This window comes from Phascolarctos cinereus, unplaced genomic scaffold (genome assembly GCF_003287225.1).
Source record: "Phascolarctos cinereus isolate Bilbo 61053 unplaced genomic scaffold, phaCin_HiC Scaffold_7;HRSCAF=346, whole genome shotgun sequence".
Taxonomy (NCBI): Eukaryota; Metazoa; Chordata; class Mammalia; order Diprotodontia; family Phascolarctidae; genus Phascolarctos; species Phascolarctos cinereus.
Genome location: NW_027556180.1, coordinates 37,998,654 through 38,026,262, shown reverse-complemented (window position 1 = coordinate 38,026,262; position 27,609 = coordinate 37,998,654). Strand labels below are relative to the sequence as shown.

Here is a 27,609-nt window from a genome sequence, read left to right as displayed (position 1 = left end):
TGCAGACAGGATGGAGCTGCCTTAGTTTTGTCCGCCACCCGAAGAATCTGTTAGCTGTTTGGAATTGTTTGTTGTGCATGTTCTTGTGTCCTTTGCAGACACCATTCATATCAAAGGATCCTGACATAAGTGAACTCACTTTGTCTTCTCAGTGCTTAGCATGCGGCACGTTCTCCAGAGATGGCTGTTAAAGGTGAGAGATGTTACCTGGGCTGGTCAGTCAGTCATTTGGTCCTCAGCCTATGGTGAGTCTGCCAGTCCTTGGCCAGGCTGAAGCTTGCACAGTGGGCTCCCTTAGCCTGGCTAGGAAGGTGCTTTCCAGGCCTTCTTTTCCAGGTAGAACTTACAGTCCATTGCCACAGTTTGCAGGAACTCAGGAGTCACCATCATGTCACAGCAAAGTCTTGTCGTAGGACTTATTGCAGAAGTACTGGCATGACTTGCAACCTAATTTGTTTCTAGATATCAATTCTGTAATTTAATTCAACGAACATTTATGGAGCACCTAATAAGTCAAGGGGTTGTGTTAGGTACTTGTGAAGACAGAGTTAAACAGAGCCTCCCCATTAGGGGCCACAAGCCATGAAAACTGCTAAGTATAAATGTAGCAATTTGAGCAAGGAGGGAACATTGAGGATTTGGGACAGGGAAGAGGCATCACCTGTGCTGAGCCTTGAAGAAAACAAAGGAAATAGAAGACAGAACTGAGGAGGATCGAATGCAGGCCAGTATGAGGACTAGCTGTGGAAGAAGGTGGAGACAGCAAACATTGAGTTCAGGGAATACCAAGTTGTCCGTTTGGAACATGAAGTAATGTGACATTCAGAAGATGGCCTTGTTAGGAGGTAAGGAAAGGGGCCAGGATTACATTGTCACTGCTTATTGGGGCTGAACTAAGGGAACATTCCCAGTCGCTCAATCGAATTGGATTGCCAAGTAGGCCAGGACTTTGTGTTCTACTTTCTCAGACCCTACCAGATTCAGATACTTTCCATTTTCTAATAGAAATCTTTGTGGAAAATTAGAAGATTGCTTCACATTGACATCTGTAAGTTCAGACAGTCATGTGTGCATACGCTTTGGTCTGGATCACCTTAGGTTGTTGAAAAACCTGTTAGGTTGCTTCACCTCAGAAATATTCTACATGAATTTGCTGAGAATCTAATGAAGAAGTCATAATGTCATGGAAGCAGAGAGGGGTTTGTTAACAGTGTCAAAAGTTGCAGGGAAATGAAAGAGAATGAGAACTGAAAAAAGGTGATTGAATCTGATAATTAGTAGATAGTTGGTAATATTTGAGAGAGCAGTTTTTGTTGAATAATGAATGGGGTTGGATGGCAGACCCAGGTGAATGGGGAGGGACTTCGGAGCTATTTGTTTTTATAAGTTTGTGAAAGGGAGGAGAGCTATAAAAAGGAGGGGAGGCCAGTCAAATGGCAGAGATGGGCACTAATTTTTCGGCAGCAAAGAAGGAACCAGTGGATAAAGAGATTGAAGATTGGAGAGAAAAGAATGAGAGATTGTTTATCAATTTCTTAGGTACTCCAGAATATATAGTCAACTCTTGCAGATATTTATACATTATATAGCCCTTAAAGTTTCTTTGCCACAGTTTCTTTCTCCCTTTGGTTATTGTAGTTGAATATATTTGTGAGACAGGTAAAATAGTCTTTTATTTAAAAGGCTGAACTTTTTTTTTTATTATCATGTCTTTGATATTATTCTCTTCCTGTCTGTTCCCATATCCAACATCCTCAGTTCCCTGTTCTTTTTGTAATCAAAATACATCTTTTAGAGTTTGTTTGTGGAGCATGTCTCTGTTCTTTCTTTTTAAATTTTGTTTTATTCACAGCTATCTGTATTGACATAGCTTGAGTTCCATTCTGTGGCCTTTCCATTTGTCTTTCAGTTAATTGCATAGTTGCATATTTAGCCAACTTGGCATCTGGCTATCCTTCCTTCCCACGTGCCATATCAGATTTCCTCTTCCTGTATATGAATTCTAAAACAGTCCCTGATGAGGTTTTAACCTTTGGGAATAAATCCAGAATTGTGTTCAGGATTCATAGACTTAGCCAGAGATTGGGAAATTTTGAAGTTGAAGTTCATAGCACTAGTAGTCTTTGTAAGGTTACTAGTGTTTATTATACAAGTGAAACCCTCCCTACCCCATCATATTTGAAATAGTTAATCTACTAATCTACTATATATATAAGGAGATGTACACGAAAGGTGTTGTGGAAGCAGACTAAATAAAACCTGGCTCTCTGCCTGGATCCAAGGGACCAAAGAATGTAAGGATGACAACTCTGAGGATGCAAGCTTGGGTGACAAGATGGACGGTGGTGCCCTCAATAAAAACAGCTAGGCTACAAAGAGGGATAAACTGAAAAAGAAAGGAAGGAGATAAAATGAGCGCTCTTTTGAACAAGGTGCATTCGACTAAAATGTTCAAAAGCAATCAATCATCAATGCAAGACTGAAGCTCAAGGGAGACATCATGTATGCATACAGACATCTGAAAGTCATCTTTTTTTTTTCTTTTTGGTGAGGCAGTCAGGATTAAGTGACTTGCCCAGGGTCATACAGCTATTAAGTGTCAAGTGTCTGGAGCCAGATTTTAACTCAGGTCCTCTTGACTCCAAGGCCAGAGCTCTATCCATTGAGTCACCTACCTGCCCCTGCATTGTCATTTTGTTTTGTAAGTTATTGTTTCTTGGTGACGGAGAGCTAGAGCTCACTAGGGGAATTGTCTAGTCCTTACCTTGTCAACTCTGAATCACCTCTGACAGGTTACTTACTCCTTGTACCTTTTACTTAGCTGTAAAAAAGATCTCTATGATTTTTGGTCTTTTCAAGCTCTAAGAATTTGTGATTTTTTTTAAGTGAGTAGTCAAGAATTAGAAATTTTTTTTGTTATATTGATACATATGTTAATATTGATTTTTTTTCCCCCTGTGGGTAGAGTTTCTTGGAATTCCTTTGCTGCTTTATTATCAATTTCACATTTCCTAACTGTGGAACTCCCCCCAGGCTCTGACCTGGGACCTCATTTGGCTCTCTTTAGGTCACCTTTTTAGTTCCAATGGATTTTAATTTTTTTTTTTTTTGGTGAGGCAATCGGGGTTAAGTGACTTGCCCAGGGTCAGACAGCTAGTAAGTGTCAAGTGTCTGAGGTGGGATTTGAACTCAGGTCCTCCTTATTTCAAGGCCAGAGCACTTTCCACTGAGCCACCTAGCTTCCCTGATTTTAATTATTATTATTACTATTTTTTAAGGATGAGTCACATAACTGACCGTCCTGCTGACATTTTGTTTTGTTTTGTTTTGTTTTATTTTATAGTTTTTGCTTTTTGGTGAGGCAGTTGGGGTTAAATGAGTTGCCTAGGGTCACACAGCTAGTGTCATGTGTCTGAGGTTGGATTTGAACTCAGGTCCTCCTGACTCCCAAGGCCGGAGCTCTATCCGCTGCGCCAGCTAGCTGCCCCAGTTTTAATTATTTCTTAAGATGACTTTCAGATGTCTGTATGCATACATGATGTCTCTCTTGAGCTTCAGTCTTGCATTGATGATTGATTGCTTTTGAACATTTTAGTCGAATGCACCTTGTTCAAAAGAGCGCTCATTTTATCTCCTTCCTTTCTTTTTCAGTTTATCCCTCTTTGTAGCCTAGCTGTTTTTATTGAGGGCACCACCGTCCATCTTGTCACCCAAGCTTGCATCCTCAGAGTTGTCATCCTTACATTCTTTGGTCCCTTGGATCCAGGCAGAGAGCCAGGTTTTATTTAGTCTGCTTCCACAACACCTTTCGTGTACATCTCCTTATCTCCACTCACACTTCCACAGCCTCAGCCTTAATTCAGGCCCTCCTTACCTCCAGACTGGGCTGTTAAAAGCCTCTAGTCTCTTTGCCACACAGCTTCCAGAGTAGTTGGAGAAAGGGCAAGAAAGAATGTGATGGGATCTACTTACTGGAGGGAATATTTGCACTGATACCACAGATTTGGAGTCCTTGGGCTCAAATCCTGGTTGAGGTAAATACCTGGACCTCATATTCTATATAGAATAAGAGAGTTGGATTTCTGTATAAAATGTAGGTGCTTTCTCAGGTCTCTTGCAGCTCTAGGTTCTATGAGTTTTTAAATAGCCTTTTCTTAGCAGAGAAGATTGGAGGACCCCTCTAGACATAAGTAATAGGATATTTTTGTTTCAAAATGGTAATCCTAAAGGCAAATAATCAAGCTTCTGTTATAAGTGAAGGAATTAAAAATTAATTAGAATAAATGAAGTGACTTTCTAGTAATTGATTCCTTTTAATGTAATTGATGAAGTATATAATGAACTCTTACATGATTAATGATGGTAGGTATATGACACAGTTTGATCTTAACTAGTGGATTCTCTAATGGATTCCATTTTCAAGTTAATATAAATGTTATTTATATTTATATTTATTTTTATTATATATATAAATATAAATATATATTCATATTTATATTTAATATCATGCTTCCAGACACTTCAGTTACCACCAATTATTTTTCTATGCTTAATAAAAAAAATTTAGAGCACTATAGTGACATTGTTTTGAAAAGAAAAAGCGAGATTGTTTGCTCAGTAGACTAAATGATCGGAATTAGGTTGAGAAAAATTAATTTGGAATAAACTCCCACATTTTTCTCCACATTAACATTAGATGTTTTCTCTTTCCTGAGCCATTTAACAACCCATTCAAGTCAGTAGGTGATATGTTGCTTAAAGGTTTGCGAAACACTTAACATATGCTCTTTGATTCTCACAACAAACATGTGAGGTTGGCAATCTAAGTATTGTTCATGTTTTACAGATGAGCAAATTGACAATGATATTTAAGCCACTTAATACCCAACTGAGGTCTGCACCAAAACTCATGCCCTCTTCGTGTTATACACCAGCTGCCTTCCAAACTTGATTTAAACATGCTGAAAATCAAAGTATTCTAGCCCATCTTGTAAATAATTTTATCCCCAGTAATATTCACAATACGTAGAGGACACAGCAGATTCCTTTACTGTTTTACTGTTAGGAAAACTTGAACGGATTGAACAATATAATGTCTTTTTTGAATGTGGAACTAGACTTTGTCCTGGGGTCTTTCTGTCATATGCCTGCTCATGGTTACTGTGACTGGTCTTTTCCATGCTGTTTCTGTGTGAAGGCTTCATTTCTCTAGCACCGTATGTGTGGTTGTGCCCCAGCTCTTAGTCTGTCTTTTATCAGTGTTTCTTTTATGCTAGAGGGGTCCATCTCTCCTTTATAAGATACTTCTTGTTCTACAGCTCTACCACATCGTTTGTTGTTGGCCCTTTAGGGTTTCTAGTGCTTTTTTTCCTAGTAGATTGTTTGTTAATCATTTACTATGTGCCAGGCACTGTGCCAAGTGCTCGGAAGACAAAAAAGCAAATAAGACCTTCCTTGCCCTCAAGGCATTTACATTTGAATGGGGAGAGGAAGGCAGGCCTGCTGGAGATATCAGAGGGGCCAGGATTTGGTATGGAGGTATGGATCTGGCCAAGATAAGGGGAAAGCCCAACCAGGAGTGGCCAAGGGGGGGGGGGGAATCGAGAGTCAAGTTCAGGTTTCCTGAGAGCTGGCAGCAGGGTCTGGAGCCAGATACGGCTCTAGCATCCAGTTGCTGTCCTTTCTTTGCGTGTTACTGGAATGCGGGAAGCATTATTGGTAAACAGATTGAGTTGTCCTACCTCGTTGTGCTGGGTACTCATTGTAGAATAAGAGAGGCTGCAGTGAGGCTGTCACAATGGCAAAAAGCTAGATATCTGTTCCAGTGTAGGCCAGACAACCACATGGAATTTGATTTGGTTTGGAGCTGGTTTTTACAGTGAGAAGTATATTGCTTGCTATCCACTTAAGGGACTTTGAGGCCTTTTCAGTTTGTTTCCTTCTTCAGTTTCATTATATCACTGGGTAGCAGGATTTGTTTAGCTATTTTAGTTCTTTATTGTTGATTAAAAAAAAAATCCCTGGCTGCTTTTGTGTAGGCATTGATGTGTTCAGTTAGAAAAATGTGGAAGTGGAAGGAAAGCTGGATGAGCAGACAATTACTGATTCTAATGAGCTTGGCTTTTGGAGGCACAAATAGAAATTTTATTGGTCCCCTTTGCAGGTTCAACTACAAATTGAATTTGTGGCCCAGGGTTTCAGACACCTGGTAATATAAAAATGAAACTTCCTTGACATGAAGAGTTTTGGTTCACTTTGAATAATGATTGGGAAGGCTAACTACATTTGTTGAACAGATGTTAATAGGCTAACTGTCAGTCTTGATTTTGTAGATGTTTATGAATGAGAAAGCATTTATTAAGTGCTTAGGTATGCAAAGCTCTGCTAAGCTATGGGTATATAGAGAAAAAGGGAATGATTTTGCCTGCTTTTAAGTTCACATTTTTGTAAAGAAATGCAGCATAGACAGGTGTTTGTAGCTGTAGGCCAGATAACAAGGCCCAGTATCTCAATCTCTGGGGAACTAGGGAGTGGTAGTGGTTGTTACATGGTTGTTACATGATCAAATGTGGATCAGCTGAGGATTTTTATAAGGTCGATGGACATCTAAGTTGTTTTATTAGTATTTTTTCTTCAGTCTCCTCACAGTTGTGTATACAATCACTGGAAAGAATATCGGTGGGCATGGGGAAGCATTTCTATGTGGGAAAGGCAACATTTTATTTGCATTATTACTATGGATTAAACAATTTATTTTAAATATGGTGGAGAAGACTAAGTGAATTCAGTAGGGGCAGGTATTAATGAAGCTGTTGAGTCAGAAACTGCTTATGAATTTCAACTTTTGTGTCTGGAGGTGATTGAAGAGAATTGAGCAGATACTTGTTTCCATTGCTCTTGTGGTAGTTAATTACAATGTCTGTTTAGTGTGTGGGCAAACCTTTGCTAAAGACTTTCTTTGCTTGATTTGTGAATCTTACTTGTGCTTGAGAACTACTCTCTTGAATATTTTACCTGGGAGAACTAATCTTACTGATTGAAATCTGTTAGAGAATGGACCTGACATCCTTTCCACCAGTAATACCAGTTGTCACTCAGCAAGAGCCCTACGAACAATAGAACTCCCAGACTATTGGCCCTGTTTCCAGGCCAGAGCACTACAGTAAACTCTTTGGAGTTACTAGCTATTGACCGCGTTTTAATTGATAGAGAAGGCAAACCAGTCCAGCTGAAGGAGCAAGTCACCCTAAAGAAGAGACAGAGGTGGCATATGATAGTCAAATCCAGTCACTACTACCACCTTCCCTCCTACCTCCCTTTAGGTCCTAATGGAGACAGGCAAGGATCCTGAAATCAAGAACTCCAGGAGTAGCAAGACTCTCAGCTCCTGCAGCCAGTCATTGGGGGGAAGCAACCCTTGTGTAAATATGCCTCTGCTAGTGCCCCCCCCCCCAATCAACAACGACTACTGAAGATATGGAAAAGGAAGCTCTTGACACCAGAGTCCTTGGTACTGTCAAATGGTTAAATGTCTGAATTGGAAATAATTTGTATTGGTGGAAACAACTTCGCTCTGAGGACTCTAACACACTCCTTGATGACATGGGTGGTCCCCCGTTTGTGTCCCTGGAGCTTAGGACAGAGTAAATATTTACATACATGTTTTCATTCTTTGTTTCTCTCACTGATTCATTCTAAACACTTCTGCAAAGTGAATGAGTGTGTGGATAAGTTCTCATTTCAGCAAACATCAAGTTTTCAGGTTTTGTTAAAGAAAAAAGGGATCATTGTGCAGAAGTTCAATACAGTTGAATGGAGAAGTATTTAAGAGCTTAAAATGTTCCAAGCATTTCATGAAGTACCTACCATCAAAGAGAAGACACATGCCTGCCCACAAAGACCTCACAAGTGATTGGGGGAAAATAAATCACTGAAGAGAAGACACCAAGTAGAAAATAGTAAGAGATCCAAAGAAGACATTTGTAAGAGTTCTGAGAAGGAGGAGGAGGAGCCATTCTGTGCTGGAGGCATCAGGGAGATGACTGTGTCTTTGAGGAAATCCCTTGTGAGCAGGATGTGGAAGGGGTGGTTGGATAGGAGCTCAGTAATAGGAAGAGTTACAAAACTGACTTCTCTGTGCTAAGGTAGAATTTAGTGGTCATTTTGTTTAAAGACACTTTAAGTTAATTTTATTTAGATCTTAATGACCCTTATATTCCAAAACTAAAGGTTTTTTGGTCCTTCCTATTTCAAATCAGATGTGCTCAAGCATCTGAGCAATTAAAACAAAACTGTGTTCGAGAAAATTAAATCAAAATAAAGATGGGACTCTTTCAGAGCAGCCAGGACTGTTAGAAATTTTTACAGATGATTTCATGAAGTGGTTGTTCGTGTGTCCTTAAAAGCCCTTTCTTTTTTAAATTGGTTTAGAATTTTCATGAACCTAATGGGTGCCTGGCAAAAATGTTTGCAAAATACTTGTGGCACTACATGAGCACAGGCATTTTCAGAACAAAATAAAATTAGGATGTTATAAAATGATCTATCCGCATAGGGATTTGCTCATAACATGGTTCAAATTTCCCCTTTTGTACTCAGCGTACAGGCAGGTTTTCCTTTTCTTATGGGAGGAACTGGTTCCTTGAAAACATGAGTGGAGGTGGAATAGTAACACTATCCAGAGTTGTTTTATAGGAGCGGTGTTATAAGTGGGATAGGCTCTAGGGGGGCCAAAACTCGGTCTTTAAAAGCTTATAAACTGTGATAGGGGTGGGGTGGCTTTGGAGAGCATTTCCAGCCTCCTCTTTCTTCCCTCTTCTCTTGCTTCTTTCTCCTCTTACTCTCTGCTCCTTTCTTCCTCTCTTCTCTGATGGCAGAACTCACTCTTTTAGATTAGTTAGAGGTCAGAGGGGCTCCTTGAGCATCAACAGAAAAGTCAGCCAACATTCAAAAAAATCACTGTGGAATTTTCCCCAGCCAGGCTTAGACTACAGCACCAGGTGGACACTCCGAATTAGGTTCTGTCACTCACAGTTGTCACGTGAGACAGAATCTACTTTATAAATAGGAACTATCCATTTTTCTCCCACTAGCATGTGGTCTGTGCTTTGTTGTTGGTTTTTGTTTGTTTGTTTGGCTAGGCAGTGGGGTTAAGTGACTTGCCCAGCGTCACACAGCTAGTAAGTGTTATGTGTCTGAGGTTGGATTTGAACACAGGTCCTCTTGAATCCAGGGCCGGTGCTCTATCCACTGTGCCACCTAGCTGCCCCTGGTCTGTGCTTTGTTAAGTGTTCTTGCAGTAGACATGTCAGAAGCTTGAGGTAAGGCCAACACTTGTCTTAGAGGAATGTTACTTGCAGCTGACCTGTGGGCAGGTCTCTTACAATAGAACAATTCATTGTGAATCATTTTATTTTCACTAATAAACACTCTGAGAACCATAATCAACCTGGGCTTGGAGGGACTGGGACATTTCTGGTTCCTCAGCATTAGATTATCGGCAGTAATGGTTGAAGAGAAAGCGATGGGATTGGCTCATCATTAGCCTCTGGAGTAAATGTCCCTCCTCCTTGATTTTTCCTGCCCATTCACCTGTAGTTGGGAGAATTGCTCCCTAGCTGCTGCTGGAGGTGGGGGAGGACGTAATCCGTGTGGGAAGTGCACTTTTTAGCATGAATTGGATGACTTTGGTGGATGATGGTGTTCCTTCCAACTCTGAAATCTTGGGGTTCTTTATTTAAAGCTTCCATTTACATATGTGCTGGATTGGATCAAGTAGTCGAATCAGCAAGCATTTATTAAGCCCCTGCTGTGTGCGAGGCACTGTGCTAGGTGCTGGAATTACAAAAAAAAGGCTGAAAAGACAGGCCCTGCTTTCAAGAAGCTCCTCACAGGCTAATGGAGGACACAGCATGCAAACAGCTACAAACAAACCAGATACATACAAGATAAATTGGAGATAATCACAGAGGGAAGGCAGTATTGTTAAGGAAGATCAGGAAAAGCTTCTTGCAGAAGTTGGGGTTTTTACCTGAAAGAATCCAGGGAAACCAGGAGAATGTGATCCATAGCTCCTTCCCTTGCCTTTTTCCTTCTCCCAATTCTGGGTGGGAGGAAGAATCTTTCCTTAAGAGAATGCCAATCTCTGGGCTAGCTTTTTGGGGGTCCTTGAAGTGTCCTTCCTTCCTTCCTTTGGTGGCCTTCATTTCTGATATGAAAAGACTGGGCCTCAGGAGTGGAGGAACCTGCCCAAAGTTAGCAGTGAATGCCTGTTGGAGTCAAGGTTTCTGATGCCCAATCCATTGTACGGCACTGGGCTGGCTCTCCATTCTGTCCAGACTTTTTTGGAAAGACCAGTTGTTAAACTGATACGCTTTGAAAAGCTGATTCTTTGTCACATATGAATTTAGGGGCACCTACTGTCTGCCTTTTCTCTTACTGGTTTATTGCGAATCTTCTCTTGAGTTTCATATTTTCATTCTGATCTTCTTAAGGGCTTGGCCACAGGGGTGTATCTCTGCCTCCCAGTTAACTTTGACTTGTTACTCTGCCCCCTCCTTCAACCCATGATGTGGTGGGCTGGTGGGTGCATCTTAGGCCACCCTGGTCTAAGAGCTGCGTCTACTCTCAAAGTGGTGAGATATGTGTTGTTCGTACTAGGCCTGCCTCTGTTACCTCCCATGATAGACGGCTAGATCTTACATCTATCTCTAGCCTTCATTTTTTTCCCCAGGAGAGAGGATCTAGCTGCTTTTGTCCAGTGAGCCTGCTACTTGGGCTTTCCTCCCCTCCTGACTCTAGCTGGGCCTGTACATGGGAAAGGCCCAGCTCTGCCTTGCCTTGTTTTTCTTTCCTCTTGGAGCTGGGAGGGGCATGGCTTTTTAGCCCAGGTAGTTGGAAGGGCCAAAGGCTGCCTTTCCCAGGGATCACCTCTTTTGTGGGGACCCAGTATTGTACCATCCTTGCTCCTCAGCAGCAGCAAACTTTAAACTGAATGCTTGAAGATAAAGGTTTGTTTAAAAAAAAAATCCTTAACAGAGATTCCTTTTGTGGTGTGAGGACCACATTCTTATATCGGGTGCGTAGATTTAAACGTTCATACTTTGTGTTTACTTAATGCATTGTATGTTTCTTCTCTAGGCTTTGCTGTAAGTTATGTAGGACTGTAGAAACGAGTTGTCGATGAAGAAGAAGCTGAGGGGGGAAGTCGGAACATGGTTTTGCTCATTTCTGTTGTCGTTGCTGTTGTGGTCGAATTTATATGTGCATAATAGAGTGCTCCTGAATAGGCTTTCTTATTTATCTAAGTGTCGTAGAGCTATAAAGTCTTTGAATAGTATGATCTGGCTTTTGGAAATCCATCAGGCCCAAATTTTAGACTCATTCTTTATCTCTGGATCTTCATTTGTCTCCAGATAGATTGAGAGCCAGGCTAAGCTAGATGACTTGTAAGTTCACAGGTCCAAGCTTCAGGGCCCCAAAGACCCTGCCTGGGCAGGTGATGTGAATTAACTATAGAGTATAGCCTGACATTTAGATTAGGGTGGCCTGTTCAAATCTTCCCTCATCCCTGAGTCCCTGAAAGACTGGCTCAGAAATAGCTTAGGTATGTCAGGGGTACATAGGAGCTCTGGACATGTTTGATAACTGATGGGAACCCTTTCTTTAAAAGCTCCAATTTGAAACAAGGTTTGAAATCAGTCTTTCCAAAAGTAACAATTTATTGATTATAATTTCAACTTTTAAAAAGTCATGCCTCAGTTTGAACAAGTAGTGTGTTAAACTACATGTATCTGCAGAGACTTTATGGAAGCCAGTAGCCTGTTAGTCATTGTTTTTTTTTTTTTTATTACCTACTCTGGTTGCAGTTGTGGTTGATTCTGCTTTCTGTCACCCCACTGCCCTTTTCCCTTCTTTCCTTTTTACTACAACTTTCCTGTACTTTTCAGCTTTGGTTCCAGTCCCACCTGGCTTTCACTGCCGTGGCCAACCAGTGAGAACCCTTCTCTCTGGGCTAGTTAGTGACGCCTTTCTTTGGTCCGTGCTCATTTTTGGTCTCTTGACTTTTCTGGGTCCAGGACTATTGAGAATATTGGAGTGCCATAGAGAAAGCCATGCTTAAGAGGCCCTATGCTGTTGAGCATTTGTTTATATGACTTGAATGAAGTCATAGAACACACTCTTATTAAATTTTCAAATGACACAAAGCTGCTATGGAGGCCTGGAAAACTGATCTTGAGATCTTGGAGATCTAAAAAATTGGCTTAAATAAAGAAATTTGAAATTTTTGGTAATAGACTTAAAGTCTTGGGGGTTTTTTTTGTTTTTTTTTTTTGTTTTTTTTTAAAGATATACTTCCCAAGTACCAGGTTGGTAACATGTTGCTGGACAGTAGTTTAAACCCCTTCAAAAAAAAAAAGGATCTGAGGTTTCAATGTACTGGAAGCAGTTAAATCAAAAGAATAATATTGTAGGCCCTAAAGGGCAGTGCAGTCTTGGACTACATTAAGAGGACATTTAGAACTAGGGAGGTGATAGTCCAGGGGTGGGGAACCTGCAGCCTCGAGGCCACATGCGGCCCTCTAGGTCCTCAAGTGTAGCACTTTCACAGAATCCAAACTTCACAGAACAAATCCCTTTAATAAAAGGACTTGTTCTGTAAAACTTGGACTCAGTCAAAGGCACCCGAGGACCTAGAAGGCCACAGGTTCCTTACCCCTGTAGATAGTCTGTTTCCTGATCAGATCACATTAGTAATATTGTATTTGGTTCTGGGTGCTCTATTTAATGAAGGACATTGTTAAGCTGGAGGGGAAGAGGAAAGTGGAAAGGGGAGGGAACCAAACAAGCATTTATTAAGTGCTGAATGTGTGCTAAGCACTCCAATTGTTATCCTTAAGGGAGATGATTCAGGTGGTGAAGGGCCTTAAGATCAGCTTTGTGGGGATGAGGCTCTTTAGTTTGGAGAATAGAAGACTTGAGGGGAACAGCATCACTCTCTTCCTGTATTTGGAGGGCAGTAGTGGAGAAGGAGGATTATCCCCCATGGATAGAAGAGTAGCCGGGGGTATTCAAATTGATCTAAGGCAGTGATGCCAAACTCAGGTAGAGGCAAAGCCCTGCTGGTGGCATATTGATTTGTTGCTGTTGTTCATTCCTTTTATTTGTGACCCCATTCAGGGTTTTCTTGACCAAGATACTGGAATGGTTTGGCATCTCCTTCTCTAGCTCATTTTACAAATGAGGAAGCTGAGGCAAACAGGGTTAAGTGACATGCCCAGGAGCACACAGCTAGTAAGTGTCTGAAGCCATTTGAATTCAGGTCTTCTTGACTCCAGGCCCAACTCTATCTACTGTGCCACCTATCTATCCTAGTGGCATATTGACTTTTAGAAAACCACAAATTAATATTATTTATGTTGTGGTATGTTTTTATTTGTTTTGTTAAGCAGTTCCCAATTGCATTTTAATCTACTTAGGGCTCCATGACAGTTTTGCAGGCTGTTGAGTTTGACACCTCTATGAAACAACCTTCTAATAATTAGTCATCTAAATGTGGAATGGGCTACTTTGGAAAATAGTGGGTTTCCCCTGGATGCCTTATTCTCCAACTCTTTTCTCTGCTGAAGAGGGGCTTCTTTTTTGGGATGGGATGGCCTTAGTCCATCTAATCCTCTAAGGTCCCCCTTAGCTCTGAGATTCTTTTATTTTTTTTTTTTTTAATATCTGACTACCAGACAAGTGGGATGTTGTTTTTTTCTGCTTGTTCATATATTTCTTAAATTTCTTTTTGTTAAGACACACTCAACACCTTATTTTCTTTTTCCTTTAGTATCAGCTCCATGTGATTGGAAGTACCAAATAAGTTGAGCTTCCCCACATCAATGTACTGCCAATGGTAAGAGAATATCTTTCTAGTTGGAATCAGAATATGATGATTTATACCTAAAGTTACTCACATTTAAGTAATGACATATAACAAAGCAGAAACTAACTTTATAGATTTTAAATATTTGTCAGGTTTTCAGAGTGGAGCTTTTAGAACCTCTTCATTCTAATTTGAAGAGGATGAAAAAAACTGGTATTTAATGATGATCATATTAATGTTTTGAAAGTTGGGTTTAGTGCTTTAAGTTTACAAAAGAAATTTTCTGGTCATATTTAAATATTTTGTTGATTTACAGTAGCTCCTGTGTGATTTTCTTTCTTTCCATCTAGACTTCCTTTAAATTAATTTTTACCTATTATGTATCCCCAATAACATTCAAGTTCATCTCTTGTCACACACTAAACTGATTGCCTTTTGTGTAATATATGGGGGAGTGAAATGTAAGAGTTTGTGTGACTGATCAGGTGCCATTTTAGTAGTAAAGCCCTGTTCTTTTCTGTCCCCTCTCTGTCTGATTTGTAGATTTGGTGACTGACTGCCAGGCTAAGCTTTGAGTAATTTAAAAAGGGAAGCCTTTCTTTTGATTTAGATGAACTCAGTAAGCAGGAATGAAGCCTCTTCTAGGTACACAGGGCACAGTCCCTGCCATGCACAAGATGGTCTTTTATAGGGGAATAAAGCTTTATTGAACATGTGATTGAAAGGAAGAGCTGCCCACGTTGGATATAACTGAAGAAGGTGGGAGAGTAAAGAGTAGAGTGGACCAAGGTTTCTTGTACATGTTGTTCCATTGACTCCCAGGGTGACCCAATCAGGTGAAACTGATTGATCCTCTGAGACAAATAAAATGAGGGAGTGGAGCCGTACAACAACTTTGTCTTGGCTGGTCTGTTTTATTTATGTCACAATTCAATACGGTAAAGTTGGATTCATATTTATTCCTTGTCATCAAAATGTCCCCTTCTAATAAATCCCAGCCAACACCTAGGTAGTGATTTTCTCTTATGTTGTGGTTGCCACCAGGCAGCAGAATGGTAAGCTTTACTACTTTGAGCAAACTGATCATATTTATATAAAAAGGATTTTTGACAGTAGGTAGCATTTTGCAGTGCTTTTAAAAACCTTCTGCATACATACACACCACTAATAAATTCCTGCCATACACTTTGGCAGAGTCTACCAAATGCACAAGGCTTCAGGTCTCAATCTGGTATTTAATGGCTTATTTGTCATGAAGGACCAGTCTAGCTCAGTTCAGAGAGGACTTGTGTTATTTGTTGTAGACACTTGGGGGCTTGTCAGCATCTTCAGTTACACATCCTGTTTTCTACTATAAAATACAGTTTTCTGGGAAAATGAATGGCAGCTAAATAATTTGTGAGAAATATAATGTACTAGCTGAAAGTTTTAACTTGTTCTTTTCGTCAAGAAGTGACCTTTCTGGGCGGATTCCGTGAGTTAATCTCTAGAACCGTTTAACACATTTAAACATTAAATCAAAAACATCTTAAACTAGTGGACTACTTTTCCAGGAAGCAAATGAGAGTACCGAAGAAGCTTCAGGGGGTCATGCGTTTCATCCAAGAAAGTGAGCCTTTGGGGAAATATAGAGTGCCTCCATTTTTAAGACAAACCCAAGAGTCCTTCCACTCTTTTACACATATCAATAAACCCAGACTAATAATAACCCCAGACATCAGGCAGTTGTGTTCTAATGTGTTCCTCTTCCATGCTGTGGTTAAACCAAGGTCAGGATTAGATTTAGGATCTAGGAGGAGGGGGATAGATTGACAGCTGACACAGTGTGATACGACTAGGGCGCTGCTATTAATGCTGCTGATTTTTAAGTAAAAAATAATAAGATTTTGTAAACAGTTGTCAGTCCGCTACTAATGACAGAGCTCTTCTGAAAAATACTTTGGTGTTAGCTAAAGGCAAATGGTTCAAGAAGAAAAGCAGCTTTTATTGTCATATCAAAGGACAGGAGAGGAATTAGATCTGAGTTGAAATATCATTTACTTATTTCTGTCTTGTTCCCTTTGTGGTCTGCTTGGTTGATATGGTTGCCTATATATCACTATTTTTATTTATTGAAAAGGGAAATAAATTTTTTGTTGAATAGAATTAAGCACCACAGTCAACTTCATGACTTTTCACTTTATGATTGCCTTATTCGCTGTAGAGATCATTTCCACTCCCCCCTACTGAGCCTAATAGAGTTATTCTTTTTGGGGGTGATTAGGAAAAGGTATGGGATCTGTGATTTCCTGGTTATAGGAAATTCTCTACCCATGCATATCACCCTGTGCTGTAGCTTCTTTTCTTTGCCTGGACCATCAAAGAGGCTTTCCCAGACTTTCCTAGACCCCTTATATGTCAAAGGTGGAATTTAATCCCAGGTCTTCAGGACTCTGAGCTCTTTATCAGTAAACCCCTGCTGCCCTTCAGAATCATCCTAGAATCATAAAAGTAAACCCAATCCATGTATTGTATAGATGAGGCATCTAAGGCCTTACATCGGTGAGTGTCTCAGAGATCAGAGGAGATTGAGCTGGAATTAGAATTCAGCGTCTCTGACTCCAAATTCATTACTCCTTTTTTTCCCTTTATTTTGGGGGGGTGGGGTGGGTGTGGGCTTTCTGTGGTCCCATGGCCTAATTTGCTTTCATTAATTTTTGTGTTCATTCATAAAGACAGATATTTTGGTTATTATTACTGTTTTTTTAAAAAAGAATAAAACTGTGAGCTGAATAGTCCTGTCAGTGATGGTCAAAAGAACAGCTCTTTCATCGGGCATAGAGTTGCATTTCCTGTGCAGTTTTTTTCATTAGTAGGATTAAAAACTTTAGTGGATCATTAAAAATTCAGTTAACTTTAGCGTATGGAACATTTGGGGATTCTCAAGAAAGCATCTCTGTAATGATAAGGCAGTTAGGGTGACATTTGACATGTGAAAACCAGTAAGATTTCTAGTTCTGTTTAGGACCAGTTTCAGTACTTTTTCAGTTTAAAGCTTTTCTCTTGATTTTATTAATTTCTGTTCCAGGCTTTCTATAGTTGGGCTATAATCTAAACTGTTTCTCTATCATATTATCGTTTCATGAACTGTAGGGAAGAAAGTTTCTTTTAAGCACTTGAGAAAAACTAAAATTCCCTCCTATGTAGGTTAATATTCCTTCCTACTTGTAAGTAGCTTTGTTGTAACACAAGTAATAGCCTATTTTTATATAATGCTTTCACTGATTGGCAGAGTCACTTCCTTTCTTAATCCTTCCCCCACCTCCAGCCTTTAGTGTAGGGAGGATTTATAGACAGGGAAACCGAGGCTCCAAGAAATACCTTGACTTACAGTCCCAGACCTAGTAAATAAGGGTCTTTTCTGGGCATGGAACCCAGGACTGTCAATACTGACTGAATCTTGTGCTTCTCTTTGGGATCATATGGTAAACTGTATCATTGTTCTATTAAATTCAGTTTATCTCAATTTTCAGTGACCTTTTGTTTTTATTGTCAGTTATGTTAATTATTTTGGACAGTAAGAGAAATTTAACTTAATACACATGATGAAAGTAGAGACGTTTTTAAATGTGTGGGAGATGCACCAAAATGATATTTTGGCAAATTGTAAAGTGGTTTGATATCTAACAAAAGATTAGTGTCAAGTTCCTCATTAAAAATGTATGGGCAAACTGACAGGCTCCATAGGAGAAGCTGAGCATTCTCCAGAGATGAAATTTATTTGGTTTCTCTGCTGTCCTAGAGGAGATTGGATAAATAGAGGTAGTTAAGGCAGTTTATTCATAACAGCCATTGGAACTTTTGGGCAGGCTGTGCTATCAGGAAGCCAGTTGTTCTTTGTGAAGAGTTAAGGCAAACTCTTTGGGGTGATTATGGATTTCATCTTGGAGGCTCTGTAATGTTTCCAGGATGTAGGGCCATTCAGTACAACAGCCTCTGGAGACTTCCCATTTCAACCATGTGCTAGATATGGATATTCTTTGTGGTGGTGGTGAACACTTTTTGGCAATGTGATGGCCAGTTTTATGCCTCACTTCACAAAGCCCTCTGTTATGTTTCCAAGAATCTTATATACTTTAATATATACAAAGGAGACATCTGGTTGAAGGAGTGTTTTGCTGTTCCATCTTTTTTTTTTTTTAGTTAATAGACAAGCACAGTGGGATCTTATATTTCCTATGCTTTCCTTGCATTGTGTAACTGTTAAGGATGTACTCTGTTGTGGTATTAAACCTCTGAGATGGCCTACTTGTTGGGTGTATCAGAGAGAGAATTCTCAAACAGGTTTGGCTTATGTTAACTTCTGCAGGGTCTTCCAACTCAGATTTTTTTGATGCTGAGTTTATTTAACCTTATAACAACTGACTAGAATGAAAACCTGAAATAGGGTGGTGGCCAAGTGAGTGGAGGAGTGTGTGAGGAATTTTGTGGACAATAGAATTGATAAGATTTGGCAACTTTTCGTCAAGTATTAGATAAGCTAGAAGATGATGCGAGGTTACAAACCTGCATGACTAGAACATTGTGGTGCCTTTGACAAGAGAAAGGGAAATTCTGAAGAGGGGGAAGATAACATTGACTTTTGGACATGTTGCTTTTGAGATGCCTATTGCACAATGAGTTAGAAGGCAGTAAAGTACATAAAGCTTCATTGCATCTCCCAAGAAAAAAGGAAGAGAGGCCTAGGGAAGGAGTGGCCCTGGAAAGATTCAGGACCACAGGAGAAACCTAAAAGCCACCATCAGAGATCAACTCTCCCTTCTTCCTAACAGCCAATGCTCTCTCCTGGTCCTGCCCTCTCCTCTTATAGGGTTCTCTTTTGTGTCCTGAAACCTTAAGTCTTTTCTGAGGTAAATATCCTTGTCCCTTAAGCTTCCATCTTGGAGTCTTTAGCCATCCTTACCATCCTTGTTTATCAGTGCATGTTCTGAAATAGATCATATGATCTAGAGCTGGAAGAGCCTTGAGAAAACTCATCTTGTTGAACCTCCTTATTTATTTTCCCCCTCCATCCGAAATTTCCCCTCATTTTACAAACTGAAGCCCTGGGTGGAGCCAATGACTTGCTCAGGGTTATACAGGTTAAGCTAAGATTCAGACATTGCAGTAGTTTTTCCTGATTCTTGGAAATGAGAGTTTTCAAACTCCCAAGGTTTAGAGCTCCTCTTTTTGGGGGGAGAGTGAAATTCCATTTTTTTTTTAAAGATAAAATAGAATGTAGGTTAGAACCAATTTCTAAAATCATTTAGATTAAAAGAAATCAATACAGTACAAACACAAGACTATTAAGACTTCAGCCATATTTATATGTCATCTTACACAAAATATGTGATACTTGAATAGCATAAACCTCATTTCCCCATCTTAAGATGGATTGGAAAAGACAACAATGTCCCTCGGCCATAACTTAACAAACAGAAAATTTTCACAAATATGAGTTCATGAGGGAGAAAGGGTATCATAAGATAATAACCTGCCTTAAAGCCTAATTTAAAGAAAGTTGAGTTTGTTTCCGTATCCATATGACAACTCAAACGAGGCTAGGAAAGTGAGATGTAACAGAGATCCTTTTGGGATCTCCTTAGTGAACAGATAATCATTTGCCCTACACTTGTCAGTTGAATTTAAACTGTGTTTTTATAGTGCTCCAAAGAAGCCTGCCTTTGCTCCCAGCATTCACCCAATGATTCTGTTATCTTTTTATTTTGAGGAAAGGATTCATTTACTTGGTAGAGATGAGCCTCAAACCTAGCCATATCCAGTTGTCGTAAATTCTTATTAATGAAGCCTAACATTAATGACCTCGTTCAAACACATGACTTAAGGAAAATTAAAAATGTTCATTTATTTGATGTAAAGCCTGACACCATGTTTTAAGTTAATAAAATTCTGTGCTAGCCTCTTAACTCGAGTTTCTGTTTCACCAGTTAAACTTAGGTCTGATACAGAACCCTTCCAGTAGTTTTGTTTAGATGCTTATATAAAATGATAACACTTAAGGTGTACTTATGGGTAACGAATGGGGAATATAGTCCCTGGGAAGGTACAAGAGAATCCCAATCTTCCTCTTTCTTGGGGATGAAATGTCAGAATAAGGCACCTGTCCTTTCTATCTCCATGGTAGTTTTTTATTTGAAGAGAAGCAAATTAACCCATGAACCAAGTCATTAGATTGATGAATGGAAATGGCCTGTCTGAATTGAAGGTATCTGTAGTATGGTTTTGGTTAGTGGTAGAAATGGGCCTATTTGGAGAGGTGGTATCAAGGCATATGAAGTATGTGAGAATGCTCTTTCAAATTAGAACGTACTACTTATTATTACTCAGCCTGTACGATGGGAGAGCACCTACTTAGAAGTAGCTATAGGAAACTTGTTACACTTAACAAAAAAAAAGCGCTTGCTAGAACAAGGGGAAAAATTGAGCTTATGACATGTATACATTAACATTAACCATATGAAGGGCATTGTTTGAAAACATAAAGGGAGAGAGTTCTAAAACTTAGAGAAATATATACATTATCAAAATCATGTTTAGTGAATGTGCTGTTTTCTAAGACTAGGGTTACAGGACACAGATGGGAACCCATTCTTCCAAAGCTGATATTTTTAAATTATATGCTTCTATGAATGAAACTCCCATGGGGCTACAGTGAAAGGGGACTCTTCTCACAGATGCGGATCAGAACCCATCCCCCATTTAGGATGAAATCTAGGTGAAATGGAATTATTTACTACAAAGGATGTTGTGGTTTTTGATTAATGGGGCCATATGGCTAAGGAGGACTTCAATCAGTCATTCCTGTTTCAGTGTCTCACAGTGGTGTGGTGATGATCCTTAGGTATTTGAGGTCATGTTGGTGGAGAACAAGCCCCTGGTCTGTTACCTGAGTCACAGTCATGGACTTGCTAGTGGTGCTAGCTGCAGCTCCGCTCAGCTAGGTAAGTGCATTGGCCCATCTGGTGCTAAGGGATCCTTTTTTCAGTACGGTTACCTCCAGAGGTGTTAGAGGGTTTCCAGAAGGGAGTGTGGCACTGATGAAACCCTTGAAGAACCCAAGAGCAAGTGATTATTCTGAACTTGGAAATTTATCTGTTTTCTGTGTCATTTGAAAGATTGGTCAAAGATATGAGTCTGAGAAAAATATTAATCTTTTCTACTACCAGTTAATAGTTAATAGGTCCTTGCTTTTGTACCCTTTTCTAATGGGACTGAAGAGCATTGTAATAAAAATTGTGGATCATCTTCAAGTTTATGACTTGGGGAACCCATCAGTTTCCATAAAGATTAGTAGCTAATTAGATTAGTAATGAAGAGTACTAGACAGCTATAATTGGGGACAAACCTGGGATTACAGCCAATTTTCATGCTTTTTCTCTATTACAGCTATAGGAAGAAATTGTTGCCAGGAACCAAAACATGTGAAAGCATCCTGGATGCTAAATCTGTAATTGTCCTTTTTTCCCCCTTAGGATGTATAGAAGGAAATTATCATCTCAATAGGACAGCCTTGGAAATAAGTTTCAAAAAACTGCCAGCTGTTCCAATTTGTAGTAGCCTGCACAGCTTTAAGGTGGGTTTGAAATATAGTTGTTACAATGATAAGATGGGATATGGTATTTGTAATAGGGAACACCTAGTAAGGATAGACAAGGTACTTTTGTGCAATCTAGTTTAAAAGGATCCTGTTAATATTTCTGTTGTGAAGGATAATTCTTTTAAAATGGATTCTAGTCTGCCTTTTTATACTTACTTCACCTCATTCGCTTGTAAGAGACAGGGTTCCAAGGGGACCATTTGGCAGCTGGTTAAATCCGTCTGGTGAAGTGAGTTATGGCTAAGCCCTAGCTGGAGCCTTCTCTGGATATGTATTGCTTTCCTCACGTAGAATGGAAGCCCTTCAAGGATGTGTATATCCCCAACACCTAGCCCAGTACTTTTTCACATAGGTAATAATTAATGTTTGAGATTGCATTCAAATCCACAATCCTTATCAATCAGTAAGCATTTGTGGAAGTACCTACTGTGGACTAAACATTTCACTGTGCTCTTAAGATGTCTGTTACGTAGACAGATCAGTGAATTCCTGCCAAGCAGTGCCACTTAGAAATGTGTGAGTGTTTGTCCAGTTTAAGTTTGTGGCTCCCATGGGCAAGTGACTGAGCATCTGAGGAATCATTTAGTGAGTTTTCATTTTGTGTCAGTAGAGGGAATTTCTATACCAGGAATTTTCCATATGGGTGAAGTCAAGTGTTTGCCTCCTTATTCTTCCATCCCCACCCCACAAAAATATATATTAAATCTGTTACTTCAAGGCCATTGTGGATTAATGAAGTGATACCTCAGTAAAACAAATAAATTAAGGGAAAAAAAAACATTAAGTATTTACTGTGTGACAGGCATTTGGGTTAAGTTCTAGGTATACAAATAAAATAAGTGAGGCAGCCTCTATCCTCCCAGTCACCCAGGCCCCATTCTCAGTGATACCCTCTATTGCTACTGTGGCAGTCCTCCAGGGCTCTGTCCTAGGCCCAGTTCTCCACCTGGGCCTCTGTGTACTTATCTTGCTTGCTGATCTCACAGCTTCCCTTGGGCTTAATTACTATCTTTTACGCAGATGATTCCCAGAGCTTTCATCCAGTCCTACCAAATCTCTCTTCTGTGCAGTAGCTCAGAACTACATCACTGCGTCTTGAATTTGATGTCTCATCAGAGTCTCATACTCAGTATGTCCAAAACACAATTCATCATCTTTTCTAGTCAGCCCTTCTAGTCTTCTGAACTTTCCTATTACTTACAGTCAAAGGTACTGGTCCTCCAGGCTTGCAGCCTAGGTATCATCCTGCTGTCCTTACCTGACTTCACTCTCCACACATAGCTAGTCAGTTCCCAAATCCACCACCTCCTTCAACTGCATCCCCTTCTTTCCACTGACAGCCACCTTCCTAGTTTAGGTGGTGGTCACTTTTTGCCTGGACGTGGCCTCTTAAATGGCTCCGTGCCTTAAGTCTCACCCCACTCCAGTTTATTCTCCACTCAGCTGCCAAAGTGATTTCCCTAAAGTGTAGATTGTACTCTTTCAACTTCATGCCTTCCTGTTGCCTCTAGGATCTTTTTGGCATTCAAATCTCTTATCTTTTGGCTTTGAAAGCTTTCCTCTTGGCTCCAGGGCTTCTCTAATCTTTGCTTACATTACTCTCCTCCACATACTAGACACTCTGGACATCTTGATGCACCAGACTGTTGTTCACAAGCCATCTCCACACCTTGGCACTGGATGTTCTTCATGCCTGGCATGCTCTCACTTTTCACCTCTGCCTTTTAGAATGCCTGAATTCTTTGAGAAGTCAGCTCAGATTCCGCCTTTGGTCCAAGGTCTCTCCTTGTCTCCTCACCTGCTAGCATCTTATCCACTAAGGTTCTGTCTACTTTCTTCCTTCTCTCTACTCAGTAGGCCTTATGCATACACATTCATAATGTACATGGTTTCCCCTCATTAGAATATGAGGTCCTTATTTTGCATTTTATTTGTAATCCTAGGGCATAACAATTTTAAAACGATAGAAGAGACATAGTGTAGGAGTAGCTGCCCAGGGAAGGGAGTTAAGGCCTAGAGAGGCACAGGCAGAGGGGGGGCTTCAGGCTTGTTCAGAAGCCAAGGTAATGCTGATTTGATTACTAGGCCTAAATCAAGAAGGAACTTTGGCTATTTAGTTAACACACCATAAGACTCAGTTTCCTCATCTCCAAAAAATAAGGGCGGTCAGACTGGCTGGCTTCTGAGGTCCCTTCCAGTGTTCAGGCTCTCATCCTGTCACACTTTTGTATGAATTGTTAGTGTGATTCAATTGAAAAGGACACTTAACTTTAAAAGTATGAGACCAAACATTTATGTGAAATTCGGAGGAAATGTAGCAAAATTTGATTGCATTAACGAAGAGTATCTCATATGCTGTGATTTCTAACTATTCAGATTAATTCCCTTGTGTGCCTGAGGCACACAAGCAATATACTTCTTTAGAACATTTTCTCTTTTCTCTTTTCCCCTCTTGTCTTTTTTTTTTTTAAGTATGAAATTTGAAGAGAGAGCTGCCTTCTGGAGGAAGTGGAGCACAAGACCTTTGACAACTAGATTTTGTATGATCAGATTTTTAGAACTGGAAGGGATGTTTGAGTCCAGCCTCCTCATTCTTTAAAGATGAGGAAATCAAGGCCTGGAGAGTTGAGATGATTTGCCCAAGGTCACATAGATAGTAAGGAAGCAGCAGAGCTAGGATCCCCAACTGGGGCTACCATGTCCTTTTTACTTGACCACACTCAGGCCCTCCCTATTTCTTTATGCCAGGTGAAAATGTAGTTTAAAAAACTGAGCTGCTGGGGGCAGCTAGGTGGTACAGTGGATAGAGCTCCAGCCTTGGAGTCAGGAGGACCTGAGTTCAAATCCAGCCTCAGACACTTGACACTTATTAGCTGTGTGACCCTGGACAAGTCACTTAACCCTGATTGCCTCACCAAAAAACAGAACAAAGCCAAAAAAAAAAAAAACAACAACCCAAATTTGAGCTACCAAGGGTAGAACTTAGACGTGGAACAGGAAGTGGTACTTTGCTGTTATCATTTGTATATTTGTTATGTTTAAGGTTGTCCAATTCCTGACAATCTCTTAGAGAAGACACAGCATCAGAGCTTAATTTGGGCATGGAGGGAGCGGATGGTAGGTAGTCACCTCTTCTGGGGGATTGGGGCAGGCTCTGTGATTTCTATTGGTTTAGGGAACTCCCTGGCAAGGACCGATGCAGGGTACTTGAAACCTGGAACAGTTATCTGGAGTAGTGGTGTCAGATTCAGATAGAAAGGGGGGAGGAGCACATAAGAATCCTGAAGTCTGCATATTGATTTGGTTGTAAAATAGTGTTAAATATGTTTTGTTTTATTTTATTTTATTTATTTGTTAAATATTTTCTAATTATGTTACATTTTCATCTGGTTTGGCCTGAGTGCTGAGAGCACCCTCCCTTTTCTCCCCTGCCTCCCCATTCTTGATATCCCTAGCTCATAGTACAGTTCTGAGCGAAATATATACTTACTGACCAACCCACTGAGAAGGTGAGAAGTGATTGGGAGGGACTTGAACCCCAGGTTTTCCTAGCTTTGAGGCCCATTCTGTCCTGTGCTCTAATGACTGTGATCCCTGTGTAAATAGCTCATATGAAAGAATGCTGGGACTCAGTCATTGAAGTTGACTGCAGCTCCTGTTTTCTGTCATCTTCTAAAATGAAGATAAGAAAATAAAGGAAAAAGCACCCACATGGTAGTTAAAGTAGTGCTGTAAGTGAGTATCATGTTTTCTTCTCTCTCCCCCAACCCTTTCCCCAAAGTTCCCCTGCCTTTCTTTGGGATAGATAGTAGTGGGCTGGGAAAGAGACAGTGAGGCAACCCCACTTCCCCCAAGCATCCATTTCCTTCACCTTCATTTTTTGTCCAGACTTGAGAGTTCATCAGGGCAGAGAATTCAAGTTGTGGAAACAGCATCTGGTAAAAGAAAGTAATTTTGGACATAAGGTACTGAGATGTCATGTCTTGCCTAAGGTTGACAGAATTTTTTTTATCCACTATAGTACACTGTGTCTTTAAGGTTTTAATCTTCAGTGGAATTTTCTTCCCTCCCTTCATGCTCTTTTCCTTTCCCCCTTCTCTCTCTGCCCCTTCATAAACATATATCTATTCTCTTTTATTTCCTTGTATTCTTTTTTTTTTAAGCCTTTTTCTGGCTTAAATTGCTAATGGCATACAGCATTCTTGCTGTTCAGAAGTATAGAAAATAAATACAGATCAGGCATCCTGAATCTGCATATATTATAGTTGTATTAGGTTGATGGACAAATGCTAATTAGTTTAAAGTTAAGAAATGCAGAAAGTGCTCACAGGAGTTAGATTTATAGGGAAAATGAGATTTATTGGCGGGACACAGAGTAGCAAATACCATTCAGCAGCCCCTGGGGCCAGTGGATGCAGCCCCAGCAGGCCCTGAGTCAGCAGTCCAATTAACCAGGCTTTGTCCCCGGACCCCTTATTCTTTATTTTTTGTGGACATGGGAAGTGTCATCAGCAAACCGATTAAGAATGCTTGGGAGGAAATTGGAGCAAGAAACCCACGTGCTAAGTGAGTCACTGCCCCTCTGGGCCAAGAAGGTCTTTATGCCTCAAAGGAGGTTTGAATGGAAAAATACCAGCAGAGGCCTCTGATGTTCCCTGGGACTTTGTTGTTCAGAGCACCTCCTGAAAGACTGGGGGTGGGGGGTGGGGGGTTAGTTGGAGGAATTTGATTTATGATGGGCCACTTGGGTCCAAGAGACACTGATTGCCTGGTAAATAGTAACTTAAAGCAGAGCTACAAAAGCTCAGAGCCAGAGTTCACACATATGGTGGGTAAAGGAGTTGGCTTAAATACTCCTGCTGTGAAATAACGTAGTTATAAAGTAACATTTACTCTAGTAGCAAGAACTTCTAGTATACATAATGAAGCCATGCTCTTTGGTGACCCATGGCACACATCCAGGGTGGCTCAAGGAAATGCCATTGATCAACATATGTTTAGTCAACATTTGCTTTGTGCAAGATTTTTTGCTAGGGACTGTGGAGGAAGCAAGGATAAGGTACAGAACTTGTCTTTTAGGAACTTAAGATCAGGAGAAAGGAGAGGACGAATTCCTGAAAGATAAATAAGGACTTGAGAAATAACACCACTAGGCAGCAGTGTTATATGATTAATTATGAAATGAATGGTAGTCAAAACAGTCAAGATGCATCTTTAAATTGAAGCTCCAATCTCTGATCTGTCTCTTTTGTCACTGTTTACTTTTTACATCTGTTCTCAGAGATACACAGTTAAATGTACCTGTGTGGGGCACATGGCTGAGTATGTGTGTATCGATGGTGGTGGAGGGTGTCCCAGAGTTGCGTCAGGTTGCAGTTTTCAGATACTGGGAGAAAAGGAGGAGCACCGTGGGCGAGAGAGGCTGCTGAGGAGCTCCAGTGGCCTCTAGTTCCTGCCAGGTTTAATTGCTGCTTTGTCCCCTATCCCCAGAGAAGACAACAAAACTAGCTGATTGGGAACAGCAGTCTAATGCACAGTGGAAACACTGAAGGATTTGGAATCTCAGGACCCTGGCTTTGCTACTGGATGCTGTGTCCTGAGACAGTAGAAGATAATGGAGCAGAGATGCCAAGGGCATTTAAAAGTCTAAAGAGAGCAGAGGAAGTATGGCCACTTGATCCATTGTGCATGGGATTCCTATTTCAGGTGCAGATTGAACCAGACAGCTTCTGAGGTCCCTTCCAACACTGAGGGTTTTTAGATCCTGACTCTGCCTTTTACTGCTACATGACCTTGGGCAAATCACCTCCTCTTTCTGGCAGGAAGGATTGACTGGATGACCTTAGAGGTCCCTTCTAGCTCTAATTCTAGGATCTGGTGTTCCTGTGAATTAGCAGGTTCGGTAAGGCTGTTATTATTTTCCTAGTCTACAATGACCTGTTGAAACTGAAACTCACTATGACATGTAAGTTTCCTTTACCGTTGTATTTAACTGATTCAGAGTCATTAGCATATTTCACCAGTATAATGCCTTTAGAGAGTTTTTAAATATTAATGATTTCTGTTTCCAAAAGGGAGAAATCTGATACTGGATAAGAAATAGAGT

The 27,609-nt window shown here is 40.4% G+C and overlaps 1 protein-coding gene across 7 annotated transcripts in view; it reads left to right on the top strand.

Moving 5' to 3' along the window:
- TBL1XR1 (TBL1X/Y related 1) overlaps window positions 1-27,609 on the top strand; it is a 172,888-nt gene that overhangs the window by 50,225 nt on the left and 95,054 nt on the right. For 3 of the 7 annotated variants that reach the window (XM_078147331.1, XM_020980591.2, XM_020980582.2), the window contains exon 2: window positions 13,832-13,897. The exons of 2 other annotated variants lie outside the window; for them this stretch is intronic. The gene's annotated coding sequence lies outside the window, so the exon portion shown is untranslated. Of the gene's footprint in view, window positions 1-13,831; window positions 13,898-20,747; window positions 20,848-21,378; window positions 21,480-27,609 lie in introns of all 7 variants that reach the window. 2 more of the 7 variants (XM_020980603.2, XM_020980586.2) reach the window with 1 other exon arrangement.